The following is a 9,582-nucleotide window of genomic DNA, read 5'->3' as shown; positions in this document are numbered from 1 at the left end:
GTTTGGGATTTTTCCCTCTTCTTGAATTTTTTGAAATAGTTTGAGGAGGGTAGGAGTTAGTTCTTCTCGAAATGTTTTGTGAAACTCACCTGTGAAGCCATTCAGTCCAGGGCTTTTGTGTGCAGGGAGATTTTTGATTACTGTTTCAATTTCCTTCTTTGTTATTGGTCTGTTGAGACTTTCTACTTCTTCTTGATTCAGTTTTGGAAGGTTATATGTTTCTAGAAATCTGTCCATTTCTACTAGGTTGTCAAATTTCTTGCCATATAGTTGTTTATAGTAATTTCTTATAATTGTTTGTATTTCTGAGGTATCAGTCGTGATTTCTCCTCTTTCATTTCTGATTTTGTTTATTTTGGTCTTCTCTCTTTTTTTCTTAATGAGCCTGGCTAGAGGCTTGTCAATTTTGTTTATTTTTTCAAAGAACCAGCTCCTAGTTTTGTTGATTTTTTGGATTGTTCGTTTAGTTACTATGTCCTTTAATTCTGCTTTGATCTTGATGATTTCCTTTCTTCTTTTTGCCCTAGGCTTCGTTTGTTGTTGTTGTTCTAGTTCTTGTAGCTTTAGGGTTAGATTTTTTATTTGAGCTTCTTCTAGTCTTTTCAGATATGCCTGTATTGCTATGAACTTCCCTCTTAGCACTGCTTTTGCTGTGTCCCATAGGTTTTGGGCTGTTGTGTGTTCATTGTCATTAGTTTCTAGGAATTTCTTGATTTCCTCTTTGATGTCATTGTTAACCCATTCATTATTTAATAGCGTGTTATTCAATCTCCATGAGTTTGGGTGTCTTTGATTTTTCTCCCTGAGGTTGATTTTTAGTTTCAAGGCATTGTGGTCTGAAAAGATGCTTGATATGATTTCAATTTTCTTGAATTTTTGAGGCTTGTTTTGTGTGCTATCATGTGGTCTATCTTTGAAAATGTCCCATGTGCCTTTGAAAAAATGTATATTTTGCTTCTTTGGGGTGAAAAGTTCTATATATATCAGTTAAGTCCATGTGGTTTAGTGTGTTGTTCAATGCCTGTATATCTTTCGTGTTTCTTTGCTTGGCTGATCTGTCTCTTGTTGATAATGGAGTGTTGAAGTCCCCTACTATGAGTGTGTTGCTGTTAATATCCTTCTTGTGGTCTTCTAGTATTTGCTTTATGTATTTGGGTGCTCCTATGTTGGGTGTATATATGTTTTTCAGTGTTATATCTTCTTGATGGATTGGTCCTTTAAGTATTATGAAATGTCCTTCTTTGTCTCTTTTTATTGCCCTTGCTTTGAAATCTGTTTTGTCTGATATGAGGACTGCTAACCCAGCTTTTTTTTTCAGGTCCATTTGCTCAGAATATTTTTTTATATCCCTTTACTTTCAGTCTATGTAAATCTTTTGTTTTGAGGTGTGTTTCTTGTGGACAGCAAATATGTGGATCCTGTTTTCTTATCCATTCTGTTATCCTATGTCTTTTAATGGGAGCATTTAATCCATTTACATTTAAGGTTATTATTGACATGTATTTATTCATTTCCCTTTGTATCTCTGGTCCTCTACTCTTTTTTTGTTTTTTTCTCTTCCTTTTTTCTTAGAATATTCCCTTTAGCATCTCTTGCAATGCTGGTTTGGTGGAGATGTATTCTTTTAGTCTTCCTTTGTCTGAGAAACTCCTTATTTCACCTTCTATTTTGAATGAGAGCCTTGCTGGGTAGAGTATTCTTGGTTGTAGGCCTTTGTTTTTCATTGCTTGAAATATTTTTGACCATTCCCTTCTGGCTTGTAATGTTTCTGTTGAGAAATCGGTCGATAGCTTTATTGGAGCTCCCTTGTAAGTTATTTGCTGTTTTTCTCTTGCTGCTTTTAGGATTCTCTCTTTGTCTTGGAATGTTGCCATTTTAACTATGATGTGCCTTGGAGTGGGTTTTTGGTGGTTCCTCTTGATTGGAACTCTCAGTGCTTCTTGGACTCACATAACTTTTTCTCTCATCAGGTTCAGAAAATTTTCTGTCACTATTTCTCCTATCAGTTTATTTATTCCTTGTTCTTCTGATCCCTCTTTAATTCCGATTACTCTTATATTGTTCTTCCTTATGCTATCCTGTAACTCCCTTAGCTCTTCTTCATACTTTTTAAATCTTTTTTCATTTTGCTCTATCATCTGAGAATTTTTTCCTACATTATCTTCTAACTCCCTAATACAATCCTCTGCTCGTTTAGTCTGCTTTTGACTGATTCTACTGTGTTTTTCAGTTTAGAGGTTGCATTCTTCATTTCTTCCTGGTTCTTGTTGATAGTTTCTATGTCTTTTTTTATGCCGGTGTAGTTCTCTGTAAGTTCCCTGTAATTTTCTTGGAGCTGTTGGTAACTTCCTTGGAGGTTTTCATAGTTGTTTTTAAGGTTGTCGAGTATATTGAGCTTCTTCACCACCATTGTTTTGAATTCCATGTCTGACATTTGGGCTATGTCTATTCCATCTACCTCTCTTTCTGGGGATTCCTCTTTTTTTTTTTTTCATTGAAAGGTTGTTTCTGCGTCTTACCATGTTGGAGTCTTCTTGTTTGTTTTTGTTATTTGGATTTGTCTGCTTTGCCTTCCCCCCTTTGTGGTATGAGATTGTTTATGGTAGATCTGGGGGTTTCAGTGGTGCAGTCTCTTTGATCTCCTGAGCCTGATGTTCTTGTGGTACCTTTTATGTCGTTTGTTTATGCTGTATGGTTATATTTTAGATTTTTTTGTTAGGATCTTCCTTCTGGCTAGTTGATTGAGAGTCACTCTATCCACTTTATCTTGAATTCTTTTGTGGAGATGTCAGTTCAGCCTTTGTGTGTTGTCTTGTTTTTCTGTATCCACAGCTGGTCTAATGAGGTGGGTCAGACGTTCTTGTTCCTTGCAGTAGCAGGCCCCCACATGGCTCGTTCCTTAGGTGCCTGTTGGAGCTAACTAAGGTCTCCTTGCAGGCACACCTGTGGTAAGGCAGCCTGAGAGCTAGCCTCAGGCCTGTCGCACTGTGCTCCGGGAGTTGGTCTCTCGCCTGCCAGTGCTGGGCCCAAGACACTCGTGTGCAGTGGAAGTGAGCGATTGGTGCCTTTTTATGTCGGCGAGGTGTTTTTGCGCTTGCACGCCCATGCTAGCCCAAGGCGGCCGGGGAGCTAGCCTCAGGCCTGCCGTGCAGCACTCTGAGAGTTGGTCTCTCGCCTCTTAGGGTGGGGCCCCGAACACTTGTGCTCAGTAGAAGTGAGTATCTGTGAGTCGCTGCTGCCTGCTGTTCCAGCACCACAGCTGCCCACTGTTCCTGCACCCACCTGGGCGGGCACGAGCAGAGCCTGAGCAAATGCTTTGTGCTCTGCCTGGCACTCGGGGCTGGCGCCCACTGGAGCTGGCCGGGGGCGACTGCGCACAGTCTTCTGTGTATCCAGTGGGCCCTCCCTGCGCCCATTGGGGCACTGGTCTTATGTCTGTTGGGATGTGTCCGAGGGGCACCTCGACTTGCGGCCCTGTGCACCTGGGTCAGTGAGTGGGGGCACTTCCCTATGCACGCCTGCGACCCAAGGGAGGGTTGGGGAGTGGGCGAGCGCACTTCTGCGCCTGCACTCCTCAAGAATGTTCTATCACCCCTGACCTTCCCCCCCCCCCGCAGTTCACAAGAGAAATATACAAAGGAAAAATTACGATTTCACTTGCTCAGTAGCACGCTGTCTCCCGTCTTCCAGCGCCAATACCACCTGGTCGAGTCCTGTCTCTGCCAGTGGGCAGAGATCTGCTTTCCTCCTGACTCTCCTCTGGGGAAGCCTGTGGTCGCCAAAAAGCCTTTGTGTCCTTTCAGTCACAGCTCGGGCAGCCACCCCAGTCAGGAATCCCGTTTTGTCCCTTTTTCTTCCACTATCCTCACTAAACAGGTTGTTCCCTGACTCAACTCCTGCCAGTGTCTAACTGTTCACTGAGATGTTCTGTCTGCAATTAGTCCAAACTATAGACGGGTCTCGGGAGCCTGAGAGTGCAGCCTCACCTCACTCCTCCGCCATCTTCCCATCCCCCTCTGTTTTCTGTGGACACACAATTGTAAGTTGTCCTCTAAATGTTGACCCATGACAGTGTTAGGACTGAGGAATGACAAGGGAGCCTTCCTCTGAGCTATGTGAAATGTGCTGAGGCTTGTCTTAAAACAGCAGTCAATTTTTTTCCCTTTGTTTTCCTTGCTTTAGGAGACATACCCAAAAAAATATTTGCTAAGAGCAATGTCAAAGAGTTTACTGCCCCAGCTGGTGTGACTCAGTTGGTTGGGCAACATCCTGCAAATCAAAAGGTCACAGGTTCAATTCCTGGTCAGGGCAGGTGCCTAGGTTGCAGGTTCACTTTCTGGTTAGGGCACTTATGAAAGGCAACCAATTGATGTTTCTCCCTCACATCAATGTTTCTCTCACTCTCTTTCTCCCTTCCCTCCCCCTCTCTCTAAAATCAATAAACATGTCTTTGGCTGAAGCTAAACACAAGAGTTTACTGCCTGTGTTTTTTTTTTTTTTTAGTTTTATGGTGTCGGGTCTTACATTTATATCTTTAATCCATTTTGAATTTATTTTTGTATATGGTGTAAGAAAGCAGTCTAGTTTTAGTTTTTGCATGTATCTGTCCAGTTTCCCAATATCATTTATTGTAGAGACTGTCTTTATCATGTTGTATATTCTTGCCTCCTTTGTCAAAGATTAATTCACTATATAGTTGTGAGTTTATTTCTGGGCTCTGTATTCTCTTTCACTGATTTATGTGTCTGTATTTATGCCAGTAGTGTGCTGTTTTGATTACTATTGCCTTGTAGTATAGTTTGACATCAGGAAGCATGATTCCTCCAACTTTGTTCTTCCTTCTCAAGATTGCTATGGCTATTTGGGGTCTTTTGTAGTTCCATATAAATTTTAGGATTATGTGTTCTATTTTTGTGAAAAATTCCATATATATTTTAATAAGGATTGCTTTAAGTCTATAGATTGTTTTGGATAGTATGGACATGGTGAAAAAATTCAGAGAGTAAGAGGGAAAGCGAGAGGGAGACGTTGAGAGAACGAGAAGGAAGGAGAGAAAATGGCGCCCACTGATTACAGTACCTACAACCAAGCTGCAGCCCAGCAGGGCTACAGTGCTTATGCCACCCAGCCCACTCAAGGATATGCACAGACCACCCAGGCATATAGGCAACAAAGTTATGGAACCTATGGACAGCCCACTGACGTAAGCTATACCCAGGCCCAGACCACTGCTAACTATGGGCAGACGGCCTATGCAACTTCTTATGGACAGCCTCCCACAGGTTACACTGCTCCAGCTGCACCCCAGGCATACAGTCAGCCTGTCCAGGGCTATGGCTCTGATGCTTACGACACCACCACTGCTACGGTCACTACCACCCAGGCCTCCTATGCAGCTCAGTCCGCCTACAGCACTCAGCCTGCCTACCCAGCCTACGGGCAACAGCCGGCAGCCACAGCACCTGCGAGACCACAGGATGGTAACAAACCTGCTGAGACTAGTCAACCTCAGTCTAGCACAGGGGGTTATAACCAGCCCGGCCTGGGCTATGGACAGAGTAACTACAGCTACCCCCAGGTGCCTGGGAGCTACCCCATGCAGCCGGTCACAGCGCCACCATCCTATCCTCCCACCAGCTATTCCTCTACGCAGCTGACTAGTTATGATAAGAGCAGTTACTCTCAGCAGAACACCTATGGGCAGCCGAGCAGCTATGGACAGCAGAGTAGCTATGGTCAACAAAGCAGCTATGGGCAGCAGCCGCCCACTAGTTACCCCCCCAAAACTGGATCCTACAGCCAGGCTCCAAGTCAATATAGCCAACAGAGCAGCAGCTACGGGCAGCAGAGTTCATTCCGACAGGACCACCCCAGTAGCATGGGTGTTTATGGGCAGGAGTCTGGAGGATTTTCCAGACCAGGAGAGAATCGGAGCATGAGTGGCCCTGATAACCGGGGCAGGGGAAGAGGGGGATTTGATCGTGGAGGCATGAGCAGAGGTGGGCGGGGAGGAGGACGCGGTGGAATGGGCAGCGCTGGAGAGTGAGGTGGCTTCAATAAGCCTGGTAGACCCATGGATGAAGGACCGGATCTTGATCTAGGCCCATCTGTTGATCCTGATGAAGACTCTGACAACAGTGCAATTTATGTACAAGGATTAAATGACAATGTGACTCTAGATGATCTGGCAGACTTCTTCAAGCAGTGTGGAGTTGTTAAGATGAACAAGAGAACTGGACAACCCATGATCCATATCTACTTGGACAAAGAAACAGGAAAGCCCAAAGGTGATGCTACAGTGTCCTATGAAGATCCGTCAACTGCCAAGGCCGCCGTGGAGTGGTTTGATGGGGAAGATTTTCAAGGAAGCAAACTTAAAGTATCTCTTGCTCGGAAGAAGCCTCCGATGAACAGCATGCGGGTGGGTATGCCGCCCAGAGAGGGCAGGGGGATGCCGCCGCCGCTCCTTGGAGGTCCAGGGGGCCCAAGAGGTCCTGGGGGACCCATGGGTCGCATGGGAGGCCGTGGAGGAGACAGAGGAGGCTTTCCTCCGAGAGGACCCCGGGGTTCCCGAGGGAACCCATCAGGAGGAGGAAATGTCCAGCACCGCGTGGGAGACTGGCAGTGCCCCAATCCGGGGTGTGGAAACCAGAACTTTACCTGGAGAACAGAATGCAACCAGTGTAAGGCCTCGAAGCCTGAAGGCTTCCTCCCGCCACCCTTCCCACCCCCGGGCGGTGACCGTGGCAGAGGTGGCCCTGGTGGCATGCGGGGAGGAAGAGGTGGTCTCATGGACCATGGTGGTCTTGGTGGCATGTTCAGAGGTGGCCGAGATGGAGACAGAGGTGGCTTCCGTGGTGGCCGGGGCATGGACCGAGGTGGCTTTGGTGGAGGAAGACGAGGTGGCCCTGGGTGTCCTCCTGGACCTTTGATGGAACAGATGGGAGGAAGAAGAGGTGGGCGTGGCAGACCTGGAAAAATGGATAAGGGTGAACACTGTCAGGAACACAAAGACTGGCCCTACTAGATGCAGAGACCCCGCAGAGCTGCATTGCCTACCAGATTTATTTTTTAAACCAGAAAATGTTTTAAATTTATAATTCCATATTTATAATGTTGGTCACAACATTATGATTATTCCTTGTCTGTACTTTAGTATTTTTCACCATTTGTGAAGAAACATTAAAACAAATTAAATGGTAGTGTGCTGAGTTTTTTCTCTTTTCCTTTTAAAGATGGTTAACTACTAAGACTAAACAATGGGAACCCCTTGTGAGCATGCTCAGTATCAATTGTGGAGAACCAGGAGGGCCTCTATAACTAACTGTAACAATGTTCATGGTTGTGATGCTTTTCTTTTTTTAATAAAATTCCAAATGTTTATAAAAAAAAAATTCAGAGAGTAAGAAGTACAAATTGATAGTTATAAAAATAATCACAGGAACATAAAGAACAGCATTAATAATATTATAATAATTGTGTATGGCATCGGATGGGTACTAGACTTATTGGGGTGATCACTTTGTAAGCTATATAATTATCTAATCACTATATGTTGTATATCTGAAACTAATGTAATATTGTGTTTGAACTGTAATTAAAAAATAAATTTAAAAAAAGTAAAGCAAAAGAAACCATGCCTCCTTCCTAGCAATTTCATGATGTGAGTATACATATCCATGGATTTGTCAGACACTGTTTATCAAGCTTCTCGAAACAGACTCTTACAAAGACTGAATTCCAGAATATGTCACAAAGCCAAGGGTGGTAGCAGATCACATAAATTGTCAATGTGAGTTGAAGGAGATGATATGGAGAAGTCATGTAAGAAAGCTTTAATGGAAATGTGAATGTCATCAATGAGAGAAACTAAATAACTGTGAAGTGATACTTAAGAATGTTTTATTAGTTTTTTCTATTTTGTGCATTTTAAAGGACTAATAACAGGACAGGAAGGGCACTCATAAATTTCTCTTTGTTATTATTTACACATAATAAAATATTCATTAATGATTTTGGAAATGATGTTTTCCCAGAATGTCTAGGACTTCCTCTCTCATACTGAATTGCTGAGCCTGGAGTCTATTGCAGTTTATATTCTAAAGCTGACTTTATCATGAAAATATCTAGGTAATAACACCAAACCAGCTGGGGAATTCCTAGTGCATTGAGAGTACATAGGTACATGAGTATGTATTGAGAGTCATGAACTTTCAGTGCCATAGACTTTTGCAATAAGTATCTCTCCACACCCTCTGTTTTGACCACTTGCTGGCAGATAAAAAGTTACACCATGGAGAGGTAAAGTGCCTGTGTAATTCCTGCTGGTCACTGAGAGCAATGGGAGGAGAACTTCATCAATTTGAGCCTTTTCTGTTATGTGGGACAAAGTTTGAGGCAATGTCTCACTTCTGGAGAGGAAGGAAATGAAGAGAGTATAATGACACAAGGAAGTAAAAGCTACAATTTACCACATGTCAATGCTTTGTAGGTGCTTTATGTGCATCCCATACCTAAGAACAAAATGAAACTGAGCATGGAAAAGGCAAAGAAAGTTCCCCAAAATCGAAGGTCTTACAAGTGGACATTGGCCATGTAGACCAGGCTCTAACTATATAACAGCCTAGTGTAGTAGATACTCCACTCCCTCTGGTTCAGATAGTATCACTTCCTTTGTTGTCCAGATGATGTCTTGATTTGGGGTCTTCCCAGTCTCAGTATTCCAGAATCCGTTGACAGCTCTTAGTCTGTCAATGTTCCTAAGGCTGGTCCCTGATGAACCAAGGACCATGTCCTCATTGTCCTCATGGGGGATGCTCATACTAGTTCTGAATTTCATGCATCCACTTTCTGAAAATGAGACACCACACATAAAACACTACCATTCCAGGGGTAACAACATGCAATTATACCTTTTATTCACTTTGAGTATCTGCAGTTTTATCTTAGTCTGGTCAATGGCTCTTTTTTCCAATGGCTGAAGAAACAGGTGTCATCTGTTTTATTGCATACTCTGTGACTTTCACAGAGTACCCATGCCATGCGGGCCTGGGAACTGTATAGTCTAGCAGACCCCAGGAAGTTTTTCAGCCTGAGGTGTCCCTGGCCTCTGTGAGTCCTTGTTGCTGTTCTGAATTTTTCTGGGTACGAGTCACAACCCAGGGACCAGAAGAAATATACTTTTAACAGCTTGGATTAAATCTAAAAATCTGGAGAGGATAACAGTGGATCCACAAGGGCCTGGAAGCCAGTAAGTATTTAGTAAGGCTTTCACATTTGGTTAAGAAGAGAAAGAAGTAGTCTGTGCTAGGTTGCTTAAGGAAGACCACACTCAATAAAATGGTATGACATCACCTTGTATCAGGGCTCTTAACTTCCTCCTCTTCATTCCTGTAGCCCTGATCCTGAGCTAAAGTGGTCCCTCCTCACCCACGACCTGCTTTACCTGCAGTATAAATCTCTATTCCAATAAGTGTCTGATAAGCCCTCTCACTCTCATGATTTCCCCTTAGGGGATGATGGAGGTATGAGGAAGGCACTCTCCCTCCATTCTATAGATGGACAGACTGATGCTTAGAAACA

General features: G+C 43.6%; 2 pseudogenes; both read left to right on the top strand.

Moving 5' to 3' along the window:
* The first annotated feature begins 5,056 nt into the window (after nt 1-5,056).
* On the top strand, nt 5,057-6,046 carry LOC150009858 (RNA-binding protein EWS pseudogene; annotated as a pseudogene).
* Nucleotides 6,047-6,073: 27 nt separating this feature from the next.
* LOC150009857 (RNA-binding protein EWS pseudogene) lies at nt 6,074-7,087 on the top strand (annotated as a pseudogene).
* The last annotated feature ends 2,495 nt before the right edge of the window (nt 7,088-9,582 follow it).

Source organism: Furipterus horrens, unplaced genomic scaffold, assembly GCF_987537825.1.
Source record: "Furipterus horrens unplaced genomic scaffold, mFurHor1.1.pri manual_scaffold_5, whole genome shotgun sequence".
NCBI classification, from domain to species: Eukaryota; Metazoa; Chordata; class Mammalia; order Chiroptera; family Furipteridae; genus Furipterus; species Furipterus horrens.
This window is presented reverse-complemented; position numbering and strand designations above follow the sequence as displayed.